Consider the following 23,366-nt stretch of genomic DNA (forward strand, 5'->3'; position numbering starts at 1 on the left):
CCAATTAGACCTGTGTCTTTTCAATATATTAGACGCTTCTGTATATCACATGAGAGGAATGCTGGTCTGCAATTTCTGCTGTTCTAGAAATGTCAAAAAACATTTTGTTACCTAGAAACACACTAACCAACCTGTAATTTGCTGCATTACATATCTGAATGTTTGTTTTTTTTCATGTTTCATGCTCATTGTGACAATCACATCTCTAAACAGTCTGTGAAAATACACACATATAAGTGATGATAGTATATATAAGTATATATAAAATAAGCATAATATATAGAATTCAGATAAACTAATAATATCATTTGCACTGTGTCATGGTGCAGAAATATTACACAGTAAACTCTCATCAAACTCCTTAGTGCAACTGGCTTTCAGTCTCATGAAATACCTCTGCACTGCCTCAGACATCTGTTTTTTAAATTGATCAATGTATGGGTTAGCTCCTTGGTTCTGAAATGAGCATAAAGTGTTTGTTCAGAGGGGAAAAACAGTCAGTGGGGAATGTTCAGAGAGGAAGTTTTACAAGAGCTTAGTAAACAGATATAAAAGTACAGCTTGAGGTAAGACTTTAGACAGCCACAGCAATAATAATGTTCTAAAAAGAAGCAAAAAGAGATTTAGAGATACCGTGAATATAGATTTTAGAGCAAAGAAAATACATACAGAAATGGAAGGAAGCCTTATGAAATGCAGAAATGCCAGGAACCCCTGAGGTCACACATTATAAGAGAGCCATGGGAACTGTGTGAATGGCAGGAGGAAATGAGAGTGAGCAGTGATGACAGCTGTGAGTCAGTAATGCCTTTAGCCACAAGGGTAATGCGGGCACATGCAGGGAAGGCATTTTTAATCAATAGCTCCGAGATCTTGGAAACAGCTATCGGATCCTAGGCCAGCAAAAGGGAAACATCAACAAGGTTCTCAAAATGAGCAGAAAGCATGTTATTTAGTCAAAAACCTAAAACACACACTTTCTGAAACACTGGTTCTCTTTACTGTCTTGAAACGCCCAAGAATTTTCCTGCCTTAAAAAAATTTGGATGAAACCTTGATAGCTCATACAAAGTATTGGGCAAGTTTGTATTGATTAATAGTCAGCAAGAGCTGAAGAGTATAGGCTTTTATTCTGCTCTTTACACATATTTGTGTAAAGATATATCCCTAGCAAGTGTCTGGCTTCTGCAACTCTAAATATCTTCAGCTGTTCTCTGAAAGTCAGTAAATTCCTATTGGGGCACTAAAACCACCAAGACTGCAGTCTTCATAATTTTCTTAACAAAATATTGCTGGTGGATTATTTCTCAGCCCTGTCTTGTTAAGCAAGAATGGAGAGTACTTTGTCAAATCCACACTTATGTATTCATTGTCTTCTCTTGTTCTTTCAAAGCTTGTTTTGTACCTAATCTGCATTTAAATATCCCTGTACACATATAGCTTTTATAAATCATATAAATCTGAGACAGCACCAAGATCTTCCTCTGCCTAAATGATCCACTAAGTGGAAGCAAAAAAAATCCACCCCAAAAGATTTACCAAAAGATAAATAGATAAAGCAAAATTTTGAAGTGATAGCATATATTTTAATAAAAAAAAAAAACAACACAGAAAACAAACCCCCAAAATATGAACACTGGGAGTGATGGCATTAACAGCACTGTCAAGATCTGATGGAATAAAGATGTCTGTAGATCTGGCAAAGTGAAGTACTATGAAAATATTACCAAACCACATACCTCAGAGAGGTAATATATCTTTGACTTCAGCTCCTTACTGCTTTCTCAGAAAAAAAAAAAAAGAAAATCATCCAAAAAATGTAAATACCACGCAGGACAAATGTTAGGTTTTATTTTTTCATGCTGTAACTGCTTCCAAGACCAGTAATTGACATGTGACCCACAGTATCAAATGCTGTAAAAGCACATAGCAAGATGTACCCCCTTTCTGAATTTGCTTACTAGTCCACATGGAAAACAGAGGTATAAAAAGGAAAAGAAAAAAGAAAAGACTAACATAAGCTAAAGGGGTAGAAGGTTTCCAATTGCCATGTTAGTGCTGCAGGTCACTGCTCAGTACGCTGATGCACTTCATATTTTCAATGGAGCATGCTGAAATGGAAAGAAAACACAAGACAGTGATTTGATGGACAAAAAAGCTTGACCATGAACACAGAATTAAGCCACTGCCAAAGTGCTACTTGAGATGCTGTTCTGATTTTTCCACTCTTCCCCTTCCAATGTGTTCTGAGGTGATGGCACAGCCTGCAGCACTTCCAGAGGGAACACTGAAACCTCCTGGCAAGCCCCTGACCACAAAACAACTCTTCACACACAAACTGGGGCAGGGTGCAAAGTCGGTGATAAACTCCAGTGGGGAAGCAAGGGTGTAAAAGAAGAAAAGACTGTGCAAATAAGGCAAAACTGAAGGCTACAAAAACCATACCTGACACCTATATGGCTTTGAAAAGCTTCATCTTTTAGTACCCAAAAATAACATTTAAAGTAGCTAAATTTTTATTTGTTTTAACGGTTATTTGTTTTTTTTCCTCTTTATCTTCACATTTCTTCCCATTCAGCAAGTCCATCATGTCAGTATGTGTAAGGGTTCTCAGGAGGCATTTTCAGTGGGAAAGGCCAAGCAATTACATGTGAAAGGGAAAAGATCTTGGTGTATTACAAGTACAAACAAAGCAAAATAGCACTCTCAAGTCATGAAGCTAAACCAAGTAAGTTCCTGGGGTTTACCACATTCACCTACATGCACATTAACTCATCTCTAACATCACTTTGTTTTTGTCAGGAGATTCCTAGAGGCTGACCTACAAGACACAATATGGGAAAAATTAAGCTGTCCTGGACCTTTAAGAAATCAAACATCAGTAACTGATGTAAAGAATGAATCTCTAGATAGCAAGCACTACAGTAGAACTACAATAAAACAATTCAGGATGTAAGAAGTCTTACAGATGGCATGAAGATAATTTTGACATGTAATCCAACATAGCATAAAACTAAATTAGATCTGTGGGACTTGGAAATTATAGTTCCATATGGCTGCCGTTACACTGAACCACAAGAGATTACTACCAAGTTTGTCAAGCTACTTAAAATAAAAATTTATTTTCTAAACAAGTAGGTTATAATAATTCTTCAGAAAAGAGCCTAGTGAAGAAGTTGAAATTGAATGTTTAACATTTGTTGTGTTACTAAGAATATATGATTGACATTTTTATAAGTCAACATCATTAAAAGATTATGGAGAAACTGATAAAAAACATTGGAATAATATAAAATGGGTGTTATGCATCAGCATTGCCTAAACAGGGACAAAGCAGCAAAAGATGCTAAAATGAGCATGCAAAGGCATTCACGTGTTCTGCATGCCAACAAACTGTGGGCACCTGTTCCCTCACAAAAGCATTCTATGCTTAAGCATGTGATGATTTTTCCACAACAGGAATCACTATCAGATTTATTTAGTAATAAAAACATTTAACATTGCTTTTACTTGATTGGTAAATAGGCCTTAAAAATCCTAAAAGCCACAAAAGGGGAGATGATTCCAGGATGCCTGTGTTGCCTAAGTTTTATGGGAGAGAAGAAGAGACCCAAGCAGATACTTCTGACAGCACTGACACATAGAAAAAACCTTTTCTAGGCAACTGCTTTTCTCTAGAAGATGCAAGTAGATGACAGGGCTATAAAGTCTGCTGTGTGAACAGCAGATGGAAAACTGTTATATTTTTTAAAGTGCATTCTAGAGTAAGTGTTAAATGGAAGCAGCAGGTCACCAACGAGATGTGCAAACAAAACCCAGCCAAGTGATTCGGTTTGACCTAGAAAGTGAAAATTCACAGTAAATTTGTCACATTTGAGTGCCATGTGCTGAATCAACAGTAGGATTTCCTACTTCCTATCTTTTCTTTCTTTCCTCCTCTAAATAGATCACATTCTAGTTGTTTTTACTATCTAAATGACCACATATTTTTATCAGCAAATTTTATTCATTTAATACATCCAGCCATCTCTATCAATTTATCAACAGTAACTTTGGTTTTTCTTCTTTTTAAATTTCCTTTTTTTTAAGATTGAAGCATATTAAAAAATGCTTTATATACCTAGTCTTACCCAAACATTTTAAAAATGCAGTTAAACAAACTCTGTAAAGGAGGTGCCAGAAGTTAATTGTCTTGGCTTCCCATGCTGCCAAACAAAAGTGGCATTACATAACACGTTTTCTCTCAACAGTTACACTGTCATCTTGCTTTTTAAACTACAGGCTGAGAAAACAGGAATAGCATGATGTGGTCTAAAATATACAGTAGCTATAAAATGCTACCTTGATGATTTACTACAGCATTTTCAGACATTTGGGTTTATATACATAAAGAGTAACTAAAAATTCACCTGTATCAAGCCAACAGCTTGAAAAACACATGGAAGACATGAGTAAGCAACTGTAGAATGCAACTCCTCAGCACTGAGGAACACAATCCTCCAGTCAGACAACCTGAATACGAATTCAGAAGAGCAGTCATAATTATGTCAAGAAAAACAAGGGAGAGTCCTATAAATTATTCACCACCAGCTATTTCCCCAGCCAACCCTCATGTTTCACACCTCTTTCCTTTCACCAGAGGGAGCTGATATGCAGCTCCGAGACCATCTGTACAGCCAAAGAGAGAACTGAAGATGCTTTCAGGTCTAATACGCAGTAAAAGAGGAAAAGACTCTCACAATGCTATTTTGGCTCTTCATTTGGCTTGCCAATCTCCCCAGACTCCTGCAGCATTCATGGAAAAAGAGGATCATCTAGAGAGGAAGCCTGCATAAGGCTCTTAATCACCATTCAGATCCTCTCTGTCTTCTATGCTGGCTATAAAGCAAGTCCATGAAAGCTACCTGGCTAACTCAAAACCGAACAGCAGAAAAACTTTCCAAAACATCCACCCAAGACACATAAGGAGCAACCACCATTTCAAGCAATAGGATTTAATTATGGCCACAGAAAGACAGTGCTTGAAGATCTGCTCAGATGCTCTGCAAAACACAGCAGGAATACTGAAGAACAAAACAACTGAAGACACACAAATGTGATGAGGAATTTGCTTTCATATTAGAAATCAAGACACATCCTGAACACCTTGTATTTGGTGTCCCAATACACCAAGAAATTAAAAGCAGCATAACACTGCAATAATTAAGTAATGCTCTATAATTTATGTATAGCTATAGAAATGCAGCTGTACTGAAATAGTATTATTTCTGTTGTTATAATTAATTAATCCACCAATCTACAGCATATTTCATGATCTCTGTTAAATGCTCCTCCAGGATGAAAAGATTCCACTGTCATGGTAATTGACCTTTGAAAAAAAAGACCCAAGAATCCAAACCAAAGCAAAACCAATCTGAAATATATCACACTTACCACAAAGTAAAATCTTGCTAAGACAGTGCTAAATTGCTTGAACATCTTTTATACATGAGAAAAAGAGGGGAAAAACAAGTGAGGAAGTTCAATTAACCAGAATGTACTCTTTTCTGACTACTCAGAGTAGCAAAACACAAAATTCATAGACTGAATAAATACTTCAGAAGTTTCTGATAAGAAATGTAACTCATGGAAGTACAAATATAAGTTTTAAGCTGTATTTTAAATTCTCAAGTCCTTCTTTTAATCACACGTGGCAAGAATGGAGGTGGTTGAATAGTGATTGGTTCATTTATTTTTCCTGTAAGATGTTCTTTATGTTCAAAAGTCTTGCTGCAGGGCAAGGAACCAAAGTGACACGGGATGACACCAATCGCCCATGTGACAGAGCAGACACACCAAATTTCAGAGATCATTATGTGCTGGATGCTGATTACTTGCCTGCTGAGCCTGATGTCACTTAACTGTTGCATTATGTACTCTGATCAGGAAAAGTGTTGGCAATTTGCAGAATTACTTTTTATTGAGAAACTGTCAAGACTGCTGCTCAGAACTATAAATTCTGCTTGCTTCTCAACTATTATTTCTGTTCCCAACTCAAGAACAATGACTAACACATAAGGGTCATAAAATGCAATAGGCAAAAATTAGATTTATTTCCTTTTTGTAATTATTTTTAAAAAGCCAAGCCCTGGATGTCGGAGACAATTCTCCCTGGATTAATCTCTTTTTTTTTTTTTTTTTTTTTTTTTTTTTTTTTTTTTTTTTTTTCCAAAGCAAGTGTTCAATTAATGTCTCAGACTAGACAATATCTCCCCTGTTCCTCTCCAGGCTCCTTGTCACATAGACGGCAGCTTATTTTCTTTGGTACAAACTCAACTTTGAATGCTCAACTTGATATGCTTCAGTCACTCTGCCTCCTCTGTTAAATCCTGTGGGTACAGCAGGGTGAGGCTCACTGGGTAAAGAGGTGTAGGATGATACTTGGATGACAGTCCCCATGCTCTCTCACTAACAATCCTTTGGTGCAGTGCTAAGTGCCTTTCCTGAACACAACAAGATTAAAGTACAATAAAAGTTGCCCTGAGACAGGCTCTGGAGTAGTCACTGAAATATTATATTTAATAGCTCTTGCAATTGGATACAAACACATCCTTAACATCTCAACCAGTATCAGTGTTGAGAAACCACTAAGAGAAACTGGCATGAACACAGGAATATCTATAAAAAAAGAAAAAAAGAAAAAAAGAAAAAAAAAGGCACTAGCTTATCAGCAAGAAAATCCATCCCATACTCAGCTACTTGAAAATCTCTATTTCCATAATGAAAGTTGGAAAAATAGTTTGTGACATGGAGAGGAACTTAAAGGAAGGATGATATTAATTTGTCCAATTAGTAACTGAATGACTTCAAATGCTCATTATGACTAGATAGACAGAGTGTCAACAATATCATGTAGATTCTTTTTGTTTCCTTTTTGGTTCTGTGTGTTCCATTTACATGGAACCTTAACCACTCCTTAGCTACTTAAAGGAATTCTGGTGGAGTTAAATTCCCTGACACAATTCACTTAGAAACACACTGATAGCAAGCATCTATTCTGTTCAAGAAATGAAACTGTGCTTTATCAAGTCTTGTATCAGCAGTAGTGTGGCCAGCAGGACCAAGGCAGTGACTGTCCCCCTGTGCTGGGTAGTGGTGAGGCCACACCTCAAACACTGGGTTCATTTTTGGCCCTGCTCTGCAAAAGGCATTGAGAGGGCTGGAGCATGTTCAGAGAAGGGCAACAAAGCTGGAGAAGGGGCTGGAGCAAAAGTCTGATGAGCAGCTGGAGGAGTTGGGTGTGTTTACTCTGGAGAAAAGGAGGCCCAGGAGGCCCTTATTGCTCTCTAAAACTCCCTGACAGGTGTTTTTGGTGATGTGAGGGTTGGCCTCTTCTCCCAGGTAACAAGCAACAGGACAAGAGGAAACGGCCTCAAGTTGTAGAGAAGGTTTAGATTGGCTATTAGGGAAAAATTATTTAGACTGGATATTGGGGAAAGGGTTATCAAGCATTGGAACAGGCTGCCCAGAGAAGTGGTGGAATCACCATCCTCAGCAGTATTTAACGTAGATGTAGCACTCAGAACCATGGTTTAGTTGTGGCCTTGGCACTGCTGATTTAAATGATTTTGTGATTCTGTATCTCCTCTACACCATCATGAGGCTGCAGTGATCACACAATGTCAGAATACTGAAACATCAGAGAGCAATAATAATAGAAATGACAAAGTAGTTACTCTGCCTAAAAGGAAGTAATCAGTTTTGAAGCTCTTTCAAATTTGTCTTTATAAATTTATAGAGAATGGATTTTATTATATACAAGTGTTTCAAAAATTGCCTAATATGGAGAGAACAAATTACTCTTCAGTGAGATAAGTGTTAAAAGATAAACTGCTCCAGTGCTGACACAACATAAATATGCAGTATCCATCAATCCATAAATCTGAAAGAGCTAATGTAAAAGCTGTGGATAACAACTTTAGGAATAGTCAGTTCATGTCTCCAGTGATTAATATTGCCATGTATTACATGAACATAAACATGTCTGTCTCCATGGAAACACAATGCAATGCAAGTTGCAAGTCTGCTTGTAGAATACCAACTGATAAATTTTCAAAGAAATGAATAGGAATACTTACATGAAAGACTCAAAAAAATGTTGGCAAAGTTATTTTTTCTGTAACTCTGTTCAAATGAACCTTTGGGAATGGATGACCAAAGCTGATGCTACCAACAATATCAAGATTCTTTACCATCTCTTCAGCTACCAAAACAATTAATTTTCAATAGTTCATCATGAATGTTAATATTCAGTTATGGACCATGGTTATCAACATACTATCCATAAAAGAAAAAATATGGAACTCGTTCTGAAAATTCTTTGTATTAATTTTCCCACCCTCTTTCTTTCCTCCTCTCTGGTTTCCCTCACTGCTTGAAGATCCTCCACTGTAAACTAAAAAGAAAATAGAGGGGGAGAGATATAAGTAACCCTTTCCTAGTTTTTTCATCTTCTGATTCTGAGTCACACAGTTTGTCCCTAGTAGCTACAGCCTTTAAGCAGGCTAAGCATGCCTGTTCAAGTCAGGATGATGGGGTGACAGGTACTGTGAACAAGGGCAGCGGATGTTGTAAATCTCCACTTTATCAAGGTCTGACAGGCTCCTTATCATCAATTAGTGACTTGCCAGCTGGGTCAGTGGACAGCAATGAGCATTGAAAATTGTACAGTCCGAGTGTCAGGCACAAAGTCCAGCTGGCAGCCAGTCACAAACAGCAACAGATCCCCAGGGATCTGTGGAACATCTTCATTAACAACCTGGATGACTGTACAGAAGGCATTCTCAGCAAGTGTCTGGGTAAGCACAAACAAGGGTCAGTACCCTGGAGTGCAGGGCTGCCTCTGAGGGCAACCTGGGGAGGATGGAAAAATAAAAATCAAGTGCAATTTTTTTTCCATAAAACAATGGAATGGTGTGGGTTGAAAGGGACCTTAAAGGTCCGATTTTGTTGTTGGTTGTAGTTCCAACCTGTTCCATGTGCAGGGACACCTTCCACTAAGTGATCAACCATCAGGTTGCTCAAAGATCATCCAACACAGCCTTGAACACCTCTAAGGATGGAGCACCCACAGCTTCACTGGAAAATGTGTTCCAGTGCCTCATTGCCCTCACAGTGAAGAATGGCCCATGTGGGATGCAGTAAATCCATGAACAATACAGCTGGGGACTGAGCAGGAAGCAGCTCTGCAGAAGAAAGCTGGGGGTCCTGGTGGATGCAAAGATGATCATGAGTGAGGAACACACCCTTGCAGAAGAAAACAAGCCTGCTGCAGCCCAGGCTGAGGGCAGATGGAAGGTCCAGGGAAGGTTTCCCCTCCCTCTCTCATTGATGCTTATGTCTGAATCTGGAGTTCTGTGTCCAGCTCTGGCTTTGCAGGACCAGACGTAACAGAGTGTGCTCAGTAGAGGGTCATTGTAAATGTCAGGGACACAAGGACCTGATAGGAGGATGCACAGAAGACAGAGACTTCCTGGAGGTGCACAATAACAGTAAGACAAGAGGTGCAAAGCAACTGACAAGTTGGAAGAGTGGAAATACCTTTTTAATTTTTTTTTTTTTAAAAAATAAGAGAGGTCAAATTCTAGGACAGTCACACTGAGAGTTTATGAAATCTCCATCCTTGAAGGTACTCAAAACCGAGCTGAAAAAATTTTCTGAGCAGCCTGATCTAACTCAATCTGCTTTGAGCAAGGGGTTAGAACAGATGGGGAACTCTGGAGGTCTCTTCTAACTTAAAATGTTACACATCCAGACTCCTGTATAAAGATTCTTATCTTGTAATTGATTCTACACACATTGGAACCCTTCACAGAATCCCAATCCGTAAGTATCACTTCTGGCTGCTTTCCTCAAGTACCTTGTGATTTCAGATTGTGCATTTTATCCACTTCTGAGGGAGAACAGTCAATTGGAACACAGACATTAAACTATCCCAAGGACTCCCAGGTCTCTAACTTCAAACTAGGGTAATTCCCAAATGAAACACAGACCCTGAAATGAATCCTACAGACTATAAAATTAAACTGAATTTACCACACCTCTCTATAGCTATGGCTTAGTTTTTCTTTCCAGTTTCAAAACCTACCAAAATTAATGTGAAATGATAAAAGTCCAGGAATCCTCTGTACAAGTAAGTCACAGTCTAAGGGATGACCTGATGTCAGTGAATGTATAAACCACGATGAAGGAATTTTATAGTAACAAAGAGAGTGTGAATATAGCAGAAAGTAAGGGATTGTTGCCAGAGAAACAGAGATAAGCAAGGATGGTGTTGCTATAGCAACTGGGTGACATCAGAGTTTTTCTATTCAGTGCACTGGGTGATAATGAAGTGGTGAAACAGCAGCTTCTCTCTCTGCCTGCTCCCGGGAGGTGGGCAGAACCCCAAGTTTGATTGTTTCACACTTAAGACATGTCTAATTAGGAGGTTTACAGGTTTTTTGACATCACTATGTTAGATCCCCTAATGTCTAGTTCCTGTGTGGGAGTCCGAGGAGAGGCACATTCATAACAAAAGAATAGCCATTTCTCTGTCCCTCAGGAGCTAAAAGAGAATTCTAAAAGAGAATGAGAGGAGTCAAGGAAAAGATGAAAATATGGTCCGTCGTACAGCACTGTGCCTCTCAGGCATCATCAGGCCACAGCTGATCAGCCAGCTGCACAATGAAATTTCGTACAGGATAAAATAAATTAGGTTATAACTCCTGCCAAATCAATGCTTATTTTTAAGCTTGTACATTTTCCAAGGATAATGGTGTCTTCCTGGACCACCTTGCACCATAATAGAGAATGCTTTAAAGACAGTTATTTTAAACTTTTTCTTTAACCTTGGAAAAACCTCTATGTTGGGGGAATAAGATATTCTCAGTATTGTAAAGGGAGAGTAAATGGAAAAGTATTTCTGATAATATAAATGGACATTAAAAAAAAACCCTTCATAAAACCCTATTCATAAAATGCATAGAAAAACAAACAATATTTTTATTTCAAATAATAAATACATCCCCAAGTAGGGACTCATATCAGTTTTTTCTGTTTCAAGGACTGAAAAAGCTGTGGTTTCATAGATGTTGCAGAGAAATCCACAATATGACTTGACATTTACTCTGCAAGAGGGACTACTGAATCTGCAATAAAAACCCAAACTTTCCATCCTCCTAAGCCTGGAATATAACTCCTCTTTATAAAGTACACAACAATAAGCAAGGTCTGGACTTCATACACTGATAAGTTGAGAGCTTTGTTAAATGAAATTGTGCAGTTAGTTTTAAATGGGCTGCTTAGCACCAGCAGCAAAGTAGCTACAGGATCAGTCCTCTCAGTGCAAGCTGCAAAACCTCTGAAGGAGCTGAATAAATACCCAAAGAACTCACAGTGAGTTTCTGGCTGCAATACTCCCTGTGAGACAGACAGATGGACAGATAAACAGGACACACACCCACAAAGTGCCTGGACTTGGAAGAGCTATGTCACAGCAATGTCCCCATCACAGACATCCAGGTAAGAGAGTCCTGGCATGAAAAATTTATATAATGACAGGATGAAAAACAAGAGAAAGTCTCATAGAAGTGAATGCAAATTCTTGGTAAAGCAAAGAAGAATATAAAGGTTTCTTAATAGTTCTCTTATTTAAATTATGTTAATACCAGGCATTATCTAAACTTCTGAAATGTTTAATATGCTTGATTTATATAAATTTGTGTAAATGCAGCTCACTTTGCATAATTTCTTGGTATTTGCAACAGACGAGGGAAAAAGGAATAATACAGAAAGAAAAGTATCTGACAAGTTTTGACTTCTGATCTTTGATCTCTCAGTTCTGCCTGGTAAGGAAGTAATTATCTGCAGCCAGAAGTGAATTTCATTCTTGATCCAAAGGAGACAGCCCTGGTGGATGTGACATGAATATCTAATGAGAAGTCCATGTGTTAAAATATTGCCCTGTGGCAGAAATACTATCTTGGGTCAAGACCCTCCTTGGATTTGACTACCCTGTGACAAGAATGTTTTGCCATATCAAGTGGGTAATCAAGGCAGAATTATCTCCTATATGAAACAACAAACAAGGAAAAAGGGCTTTGCAATAGAAAAAGTCCAAAGCATCACAACCAAGGCAGTTTCAGTTCAGACAAACTCATCTTAGAATATGGAAAGACAAAGAGCTTAGCAGAGAAAAATATTACTCAACAAATCTCAGTGTGCTAGCAGAGATAGATGTATCCAGCCGCAGTAGGGTACTGAAATCCATTTCTTGAGGAGCATTTTCAGCATTCAGATACCAGTAGGGATGGTTGTAGATGGCTTGGTTCCTAAGTGAAAAATCCAGGAGATTTCAATACTCCATGTCTGTCTTTATAGGATACTGCAAGCACTTAATAATCATGCCATAGGGATTTAACAGTCATTTAAAGATTTTTTTTTCTCCTTTTCAAGTGTTCTTTGCTGTTAACAAGGAGTCATTTCATTGCCAAAGAGCTGGATCCTGCCAGCCCACACTAACAAGGAACAATGCAATGCTGAGGTTTAAAGGCCATGCTGAATCACACACCAATGAATTCTGTGAAGTGTGGTCTTCCAGGCAGTGGCAATTCTGGATACAAAAAAGGTTACAAAGCAAACAATATAAATCAATATTGCAAGCCTTAATCAGGTTACTCTTTAGAAAATGAAATTAACTTTTTTAATGCCATTATACAACAGGAAACCTTTTCTCGGAAATCTGAGAAGTGCCCTGAATAGAAGGCTGGAAGTACACAAGGACTGGGTTTAAACTTTCTAGATCACTGACAACTTTTCAAGAATTGCAGCCAACTCAGGATAGCAATTCCTTTCTCCCACTTTATCTTGTTTATAAATTCACATCTGATAAGCAACATGTCTAAACACATTTCCTTTGCATGAAACACAACTAAAATGGAAATTGTTTTGTCTTGGGAAATGAAGTGGGGACTTAGATACAACAGCTTTCAGTCTTCTTCCTCCCCCTGCCTCCAGAGACAGTGGAAATCTCATTGGAATTCTATAACCACTGTTATATAGAATATCCAAATCAAAATGAAGTCACTGATTTAATGATCTAAAAGGTACATAGAACGCCCAACTATTTCAATGAGAAGCCCTGCTGAAGAGGATTTTCATGTATCCCTTGTGCATTTGTGACCAAGTGATTTATAAAGAGGAGGATGAACATGAGGAAGGGTTTTCCCCAGGACTGAGGGGCAGAAAAGAAATGGTATCATCAGAGTACAATCACATAAACTAACTTGTCTAGACAGACATTTCTCCTGAAGATGATGTTTGCACATGGTTCTGGATATATCCACTACTACACAAGTTGTTCTGCAAAGTAGCTGTTAAGACCAAAAACCAGTGGAATTTATGTGGAGTCTTTCAGTTACACCAACAGGCCCCATAGCTTCTTTATTTTGTCAAACAGGTGACACATTGAGCAATTTAGAAAAAATGAAGCCTGGCACTCCCCACCTGCAAACCATCTGTAACTAATTATCACAACACTAATTAGAATCATTATCAAGAGAGATTGAAGCAACAAAACCTGACTCTTACAGTACACTTTGCTCTTTGGAACGAGAAGGCAAGTTATAATTCAGCTTGAAGGAATTTGTTTCAGTTACCTCTTACATATGACATCAGCTGCACAAGTGGAATTTGTTTTGTGCCATCACATCTTGAATTTTTCATTGAAATAATACTATACAGTCTGGGAGAAAACAATAAAGTTAAAAAAAATAAGTACCTAGTGAACAACATTGTAATTTCTGATAGTCACATGTACTAAAATGAAAATGTTCATTTTCAACATGAAAAATGTAGAACAAGATATGTCTTTGGGAGTTGTTCAGTGAGAGATATTCTGCGCATGACAAGGTTCATTCTGGGCACATTATAACATTGCCTTTTTGACTAAGGAAATACTGTAAAATCTAAGATGTTTCATTTATAAAGTACAGGTTGATCATTTCTTAAAATTGTTCAGGTATGTACAAACTCATGCAAATAGAACCGATGAGAAGACATAAATACTTCCTCAATAGACTTGTTAACAGTGTTCTGGGATAGTTGATTATGTTTCTTTCTGCAGAGGTATGGAAAAGTATTCCACTGGTTATCTCTGAAAAAAAAAACATTGTATAACATTTCTCTTGCACTCAACACACATATATGCAATATTTCCTTTCTAATAAAAGGAAGCCTTGTTTTCTGATGATAAGGTAATTTCATTTTTATTAGCTTCTCTGGAACTAGTAAGTACTTAGGAGTTCATCTTTATTCACATTTTTCCAATAAAACACCCAGTACTTCTCAGAATAAACAATTTGATACAGCTGGAATGAATCAAGATATTTCTAATAACCTGATTCATGCCAACTTATACAAAAGCTTTCTAGAGAGCAATGTTGCATGCATGATTTCTTAATAAACATCAGATCAATAGACAATACATGGCAACATAGACAATTATTCACTAGTAGAGCAGATTAGAAAAAATTAATTGGTCTTTTAAATTTCTAGTTTCAAATTTCTTCTTTATTTCTGTATATTTTTAAAAAAGAAGAGATAATATACATTCCCATTGTACTTTTTCTGAAGAAAATAATATCTTTAGGATATTTCACTTTTTTTTCTGTAAGCTTTTATTATTTGGCATCAAAAATTTCTCTTTTGGAATAACAAAGTTCTGTCTTGTGGATAAAGCAGTGGACAGGGACTTTTTAAGATACCAATTACCATTTCAAAGCTTTGTCTTCACTTGTGTATGCACAGCCAGCAGTGCCTGTGTCCCAATCCCAGGCCTATGAGACTTCAAAAATGATGTTTGAGAGCAGTTCAGTGGAGATGCCTTTCTAAGCACACTTCCCAGAGGACCATCCCGAGCAGACAGCCCAGCTCACAGCTGCTCTCTCTAGGACCGCGTGACAAGCAATGTTCAGCTGAAAACTGAGATACACAGCTATGTCTAAGACACTATAAATCAAATAAAACCAAAGGAAATTAAGTTCCAGTGCCAAATCCTTCTCACTGTTGCTCCACTTTTTCTTGAAGTCCTAAGAACCTCTGTAGTCCCACAGGCAGGCTCTTGTTTGGATCATCAAAATCCTGTAATAAGACTTCTGGAACCTGAGTAATGCCACATGAAATAGTGAGAATCGGGACCATAACTAGTCTTGCTCTTTTATGGAATATTCTTCCCTGTTTTGTGAGTCTGACTTGGACGGTAAGTGACCACAGCAGCTTGTGGCTATAATCATTATGGTCACCTTTGAAGCACCATTTCCTTGTTTTGTAAGTTACTTCTATAGCTCCTATAAATACAGTTGCACCAAATATGAATTTTAAGAATTAAAACTGAATAGAGTCAAGTAAACTTTTTCATTTTTCAGGCTATCAATATATTTATCAGTTCAAGATGAATACTGAATCACTGAATAAACAACTATGGTATGTGATCATCACATGGACAGCCAGTTTTGCTCCCCAGATCAATGACAAAAATATGAATATCATAGTTCTGTTCTTCCCCTTTCCTTGTTCCTTTCCCTCTTCCTTCTCAACATGAGCTGTGATGACACAACGACCATTTTTGAGTATTCAGGGAAACCAACCAAACTGGTTACCCCGTAGTTAGGTGATCATCATCTTCTATCCAAATCTACTCAATCTCGAAAAAAATGCCTCTTGTCTAATATAAACCATTCCAATCTAAAGTGTTCTACAAGAAAACAAAATTACTTCTCACATGCTACAAAAAAAACCCCTCATCTCTGTATGAAAGTTCTTCTTTCCAGTTAGAGGGAGAATCAAAAACAAGTCATCATTTGATTCTTCTCTTTCCCACAGGGGAAGCAAAGCATACTCAGTGAAGGTCATTTTTCACTTTCTCCTTTGATTTACCACACAATTAATCAAAATGTGAGGTCTGATTTTAGTTCTGCATTCCTTATGGCCGTATTACCAAAAAATTTAATAGACTTACTATACAAATTTTTTATAGTTTTTGAATTCCATTTTCAGGGCCATGTAATTTGCTAAATAAAGCACCAGCCAAGCCTCTGACCTCAGAACAAATTCACTCAAGTGAACAGAAAAACTGGAGAAAGACAACAAGAAAATTTTCATTTAATTCTGGAAAAAATTTTTAAAAAGTCTGTTTTTCTGTTATAAATACATTCTTAGCACACCTCCATTTATTTTCTAGTTTAAATTATTCAGTCTTCGATGTCTTTAAAAGGAAAACTTTTGTCAAGAGACCTTTTACAGCTTTTTTTTCCTTTCCAAAAGAGGGGTTTTTTTTTAACTAACACTTGCCAAGTCCTACAGAAATTGCTAGTATGTCTTAGTATAGTATTAGGCCCCACTTTGCAGACATTTATAGAAATATGGTGTTTTCTCCCAGTAACAGGTGCCACTGAATCTCAAATTCAGAAGCTAAACACTTTGTGTAATTTGAGAAACCTCTCTCCAGTGTGATTAAATAATTATCAAAGTAACCTGGTAGAAAGAGCACTATTCTAAACCTTGTGAAAGCATCCCTGAATAACTTTGGGTAAATTATTATCTGCTTTGTTCCCAATAAAAAAGAGATAATGGTATTTCCTTTCATAGAGGGGTGTTATTCACCTGAATAGAGGCCCTTAGGGAACAAGTGTAGGCCATAGGAGTGCCACTTCTAGAACACAAATGTTACACAAGTTCCCTTGAAAAGTCACATTGTTGAAAGCTGTAAAGCATTGTTATTGACAAGGAGTTAAATACTTTGCATATATTCTAATGCATATGGTTATTAGCAGTTTTCAATGTCTTCAAATCACTCACAGGAACAGAAGCATTCATTTTAAAGCTGAATTAACACAAATAAAAAGGACAAAGACAACTAATATTTCAGTAAGACTTATTTTTTATTAGCATAGCAACAAAGGGGAACACTCCATTGAATACATTGTCTTTGTTCCTTTGTGTATGTTTTTGTGAGCCTTTTAAATTGTAAGGCTAAATATATGGTGTTTAGGATTCTTTATTGAAGACTGGATGTAGTTAAGCACAAAACAATTCAGAATCGCTTTTAGACAGTACAATATGGTTCTTAATCGATATTTTGTGTAGTATGCCTTTTGACTACTGGATTGCATTATTCTCATTCACAATAAATTAAAAATTAAAAGGGAGAAAACAAAGGACTTAGATTTATCAAGTACAGCAAGAAATTAAGGCTAGTAACCACAAAACTGATCTGAAAATCAGCAAAGGCCTTTTTTTTATTTTTTAAGCATAAGAAACTGTACTTAGAATTATAAAACCTTTTCTTATAACAGCACCCAATATAATATCACTTAGATACAAAAGAAGGCATTTGTGAATCTGGCCTTCATGGTCATTTTCTCAAAACTCCAGTGCTGTTCAAAGATCTTTCCCAATGCTGCACTGACAATTCAAAAGTCCCAAATATGTAGGAAAAAAACCCCTCAGAGAAACTCTGAGCTCTCGGGTGCTTAACACTTCACAGATGGGGCCATAGCTGAAATAAAACTGCATTTTACTGCAGAGCATCAGAAGCAAACATCTGTTTCTAGATTTCATCTTAAATCTTGATATATTAAAGAAAAAAAGAATAGGGGGAGAAGACCTCTACAGTAGTTACGGAATACAATCATATCCATAAAATGTTAAGATACGTACAGATTCACAGAACTACCAGGAGTAAATTTTTTTTTAAGAATAGGTATGAAACTGATGAAAAAAATTTCTACATCTGTTAGAACAGAGTATAGAGCACTCACATAAAGGTTAAGAGGTACTGTAAAAGGTTTTGCATTAAATTAATTATCTGCATGGCTAAACACCAGCTAGATTTTACAGTATTTCCCAGTTCTTCCAGACATATTTTCAAAAAGCCCAAATTCTGCATCTACATCTGTATTCAGTCCTGGGGTACAATTCCATAGTGACACATCTTTCCTTTAATGACAAGGCTTTGATTGAGACCTCTTATGGCAAGGATCATTTCCTTCAAGTTTAGATGATATTCAAATCAAATAATGTTTTGAAGGGGGAGCAAGGAAAACAGAAGAAATAAATTCATTTTTGTAGAAACAGATGGAGAAAATGCAGAACATTGTTATATTTCATGAAACTGCTGTCTGTGTAAGAAATGAAGCACAATTTATTATGTATTCATTTTGCCCATCTGCTAAGTGTATCATTAAGACAATGAATTCAGTTCACTTCCTTCACTCCCCAGCTAAGCAGTGCAATTAGAGTTTTAGAACACAGCTACTGATAAAAGGAACTTTTTTCTATTATTGTCTTTATTCCAAGTATTCTATCATTAAATAGCTTGAAAGGCTTTCTTCCCCTCTTATTTTTTCTTCTAGTCCTACCAATTTCTCTTCCATCTTTTCAGACAGATTCTGAATTGTAGGGTTCGATACCATTTGGGGTATTTTTTTTTTCCAACTGCATTTCTAGCCACATTAGAATATCTAATGGGATGGAAACCAAAAACATTATCACTCTTAAAAAAGCCTGTTTGAGTTGCTGAAGCTTTTTCCTTCTTTTTAAGAAACAGCGTAATTTTCTGTAAAATATAACATTTTAGAGATGATAATGACAATGGTGAAATATTATAACTCAGTAAGACAGGGCTCTTTATTGTTATTACTCTATCACTGTCATGGAAGTGAGAGGATGTGGGTAATAAGCAATAATAAATTATAAACGTCTCCTCTTCAATGTGGAATCTCAAAGGCTCAGACACCACAATATGGCAAGAACCAGGATCTTACCTGCTCCAACACTGGCAGTATAAGCAGCTGGAATAGAGGATGGAATGGGAACCATCACATCATCTGACTGGCTTTACAGAGCATCACAGGAGCTACACAGAGCTTGTGTCACTGGCAGTGATGCACATCAAGCCAAAATAGAGGAAAGCTGGGCCCATCTACAATTTTCTTCAGCCTTTTTAATTGTTTTAACAGTATATTTAGTTGTATGCAGGTGAGGTATAAAAATCCTAAGAATACACTTCAAAGCTACTAACATAAGACCTTTAGTACCATGATTTCTGCTATTCAAAGTCTTGGGCCTTGCTCACATTGTAATGTCTCATTTTGATATGTATGAGGATCACTTAGCACAGATACAAGAGGGCTGTAATTAGCAGCTTCATCACAACCCTATTTTTGGTACTGTAGAGCAAGCAGCTTTTGTCAGCACAATTATGTTAGGCACAAATTATCCCTCAGTTGCCATAGTCGTGTTTGTAGAAGCGTGGTTTGGACACCAAGCCAGACCATCCAGCTTCTCAGCAATCCTATTTTGGCAGTTACCCTGATAGTTAAAGCTTCATCTTTGACAATTCTGACTTTGGCTTTACTGCCAGGCATTAAATATCTTATTTCATTAACTCCCTGTGCAAGTCCTCAAATGTAGAAGTACTTGCAACAAAGTGATCAGGTAGTCTACTTCCACCAAAAAAACCAAACAAACAACAAAACAAATTAAAAATCCAACCACCAAAAAATACAAAACAAAAACAACTTGGAAAAAACCGATACAAACCATACATACTAACAAACAAAAAGTACATCGTTCTCTCAGGATAATGTGCTCCATATGGCTAAAACGTTAAGGATGCCAATCTTTGTACATCAAGAAAATTGTTCAACAGAATTCAAATATACTGACAAATGATTCACATTAAATCATTTTCAGCAGAAGTTCCAACTAATATATGCTAGCCACCAAGTTTTCTAATTGTAATCAATGTGCACTACATCAATTCAGCTCAGATGCATTCTTTGTTCAGCTTTCTAGCTGTTCTGACAAAGTCCCTTCAAAAAAGAACTTGAATAAGACAATTATGAACTGTGCTAAATGTCCTTTTCCTCAGTACTTGTATCTCTAATCAATAGTTATCATTACAGATGTAAGAGTAGCAGTGATCTCTTTAAACAAAAACAATAGTCACAAAAGCAAGACAATTCCTAATTAAGGTTGATATTTCCAATTCATTCTATCCACCCTAGATGCCTCTGGTTTCAGAGCCTGTCAAGTCTGAAGACTGAAGCTGCATCATGGGATTCAATAGGAACTGAGAACAACCTGGTTCGGAGTCCTCACGCTTTGAGACGGACTTGAAATTATATCAATCAGTAGTGGCTCCTGTGACACTTAAGATGTCACAGTGAAATTGTTTTTCCTTTCAGAGTATCCAAAATAACCTTCTGCACTACCAACAGATAAATCCTGATTTCATGCAGATGTTTGCTATGACTTCATTATCACTGTTGCATCTCATGCATGTATTCCTCCTTCTTATCAGGTACCCCACTCACTGCAGAGGACTGAATGGTGTCCTTAGAATTTGGCAAAGTAGACATTGCTACTCTGAGTGAAGCAATTTTAAAAATCTATAACAACAACTGGGTTTTTTCCAGGAAGAACTGACATTTTTCAGCAGCTTGGTTACACCTAGATTTTTCCAAATATATTTAAAGCCACTGAAGACTGAAGCAAGCAATAAGTTTTAGTCAAGATGGAGTATTCCATTGTATTTATCTATTTGTGATGTATTAATTAGACACATTTTTCAGAAGACAAATAAAAATCTTGGAGGGAAAAATCAGAAGATTCTCAGTTCTATGTAATAGCCATTAAATATTTAGGCAGAGAAAGTATTTTGATGTTAAAAAAAAAAAAAGGACTGAAACTTCTCATGGTTTCTCTCAGTTGTTTGCATCGTTCCACTATATTGATAAAAGGAAGTTAAGAAAAATAACTTGGATCAGGATTGAAGTTATTTTACAGCATTCCTTGCATCAAAGTGAGGGAACTAAAGCAGGGAAAAGCCAGGTGAGGTTAGACACTGCAGGCTCAAGCCTTGGTTTTACAGTTCTAAATGTCTGACTTAGCTGCTGAATGTCTAGAGCTAAAGAGAAATGGTAGGAAAGAATATGCTTGTGTAAAAAGAAAATCAATATAAATATGTCTTGCATTTGTCAAAAGGCTGGGAAAATACTGAAATATTGAATAGTGAGGTCATCTTGTTTACATCAAAGTGCTGCATGGCTTTATTGATTAAACTGGTAAATATGAAACTGGCACAAGTCATGATAAATTCAGAGAGCAAGACTATTACTTCAAACAGATAAAGTATCAAAGCATTCATTCAATTAATAGAATTTCTATACAAAAAAATTCACAAGAAAGCATCTTTTCATTTTGCTGAACTCCAGCATGGAGTGTGAAAGAATGGAATCCCACAGTTCCCTTACCTAAAGACAGCTCATCCATCAGACAGAAAATTGTTTATCAGTGGGGTAACTGTTTGACTTATTCCCAATCCCATGGCAAAACAGGATGCCCAGATTTAATTTTTACTATGCAAAATAAATTATCCTCTGGAAATCCTGAATAAAAAAAGTTTCCTGGAGCCAAAAGTGTCACATCTTAGCATAATTTGGGATTACAGTCTAAAACCTTTTTTCTTTAGTGGACAGCAAACAGGATTTCGCAATAATGTAAAACTATTTCTGATAAATTAATAAAGAATAATTGTGGGTTTATTAACTCTTCAGCTTTTGCACTATCTTCATGCCCTGTGGCTGTCAGACATTCACAGCACAAATTGACCAGTATAATCCATGGGCTGCACTATGTTCATCCCATGGCTGTAAAAGTGGTATTTGTGCATGTGAAACCTCATCATGAGGAAAAAGGTTTTATTGAAACAAGAGTATCAAGATGCTAATGAAACTTAAACAGACAACTCATCCAGGATTAAAGGATATTTTCATTTATTTCCTAAAAGACAACTATCCAGTGTTAAAAGTGTTAAAACCTGAGGCTCCAAGTGACACATATGGATACCCTGATCCTCAGCTTCCCTAGGGATGGAACAGCTGAGGACAGGATGGAGTGGCTACATGAGCACACCCTTCTACTCATTCTTGAAAAACAGTGTGAATTTTGCTGCAGTGAGAGCTCATTAAAACAGGTCACTTATCCAAGGAGAAGCACTAAGTATCAGTAGCCTGGAACAGAACTAAAGCAGAACTGCCCTAGCATCATTGCAATTTTGTGAAAATATTTACTGCATACACTTTTCTCAAACTGTTCTACTGCTTTATAAATTAAAACAGATTCATGAAAGGTTCTGCTAGAATACTGATGAGAACAAAATGAATATTACTTTCTGGCTCATTTCTCGATATTAAAATATTCCCCACAAAGCAAAATACATTTTTAAATGACCCCTGAAAGAATAAGCTATTTTCCAGGTATCAGTAAACAAATGTGGTTGTGGCATTTAAAACTGCTGATTTCTGAAGCAGATCTCCAGCACCTTTATCACTACAGACCTGGCTGCAGTTTCCTTCTTATGCCTTCAGACACAATCTTTCTTTTTGTGAGTTGGAAATCAATCAATCAGCCTTTGACAAGACAAATAGTTTACTTGCATTTTTTCTGTGCTGGTGGAAGCAACCCATTAAAATTAGATTTATTTTTTTTTAATATATGTGAGGTAGCTTTACAGCTTTAGTTTCAGCAAATAACACCACAGCTGAAAATCACATTTCCCCCCCTTTTCCTTCCACTGGCAACAGCTCTCCCTTATTACTTTTATCCACTAATGTTTTCTGAGTCACTTTATTTTGCTGACACATATGGTCCCTCCCCTAATGAAAAGATGTGCAATCTATTGTTCACTAAAGCCATTTTGTTTCTGACAATGACAAAATACCTACTTTATGTCACGTTCTACTGCATGGCTAACAAGAACACAACATTTGAGCTGTACAACTGTATTCTTAAAGTCTCAAATTTGCACAATTTTTAAATATAATAATAATCCTATTAGCATAAATTCTCTGTTGTTGAATGATAACACACTCAAGTCAATTTAAATAGTTGAAATTATAGACTTTTATAGATCATTAAGACTATTAAAAAGACCATGCTAGCCCATTCTTGATCCAAAATTACATATCAGAGTCACCCTTACTTTGGTTTGAATACAGACCCAAATAATCTGATGTAATTTTTCTCCAATTGTTTACAATTTGCTCTGTTCTACTCCCTTCAGTTTTGTAATCTCCACATTATAATATCTGTTGCAACCACAAATGTTATACACATGGCAGCTGATAATGAAGAACAGTATAAACATTTTTAGTTCAGTAAAATCTGCTGTAGGCATTCACAAAAAGCTCTGGCAATAGCAATCTGATAATACAGTTTGAAGGTGTAATAACTGATTTTGAAAAAAAGTTATGCTGATGAACATTGAAACTGATATTTAAGTT

This window comes from Parus major, chromosome 11 (genome assembly GCF_001522545.3).
Source record: "Parus major isolate Abel chromosome 11, Parus_major1.1, whole genome shotgun sequence".
Lineage (NCBI taxonomy): Eukaryota > Metazoa > Chordata > Aves > Passeriformes > Paridae > Parus > Parus major.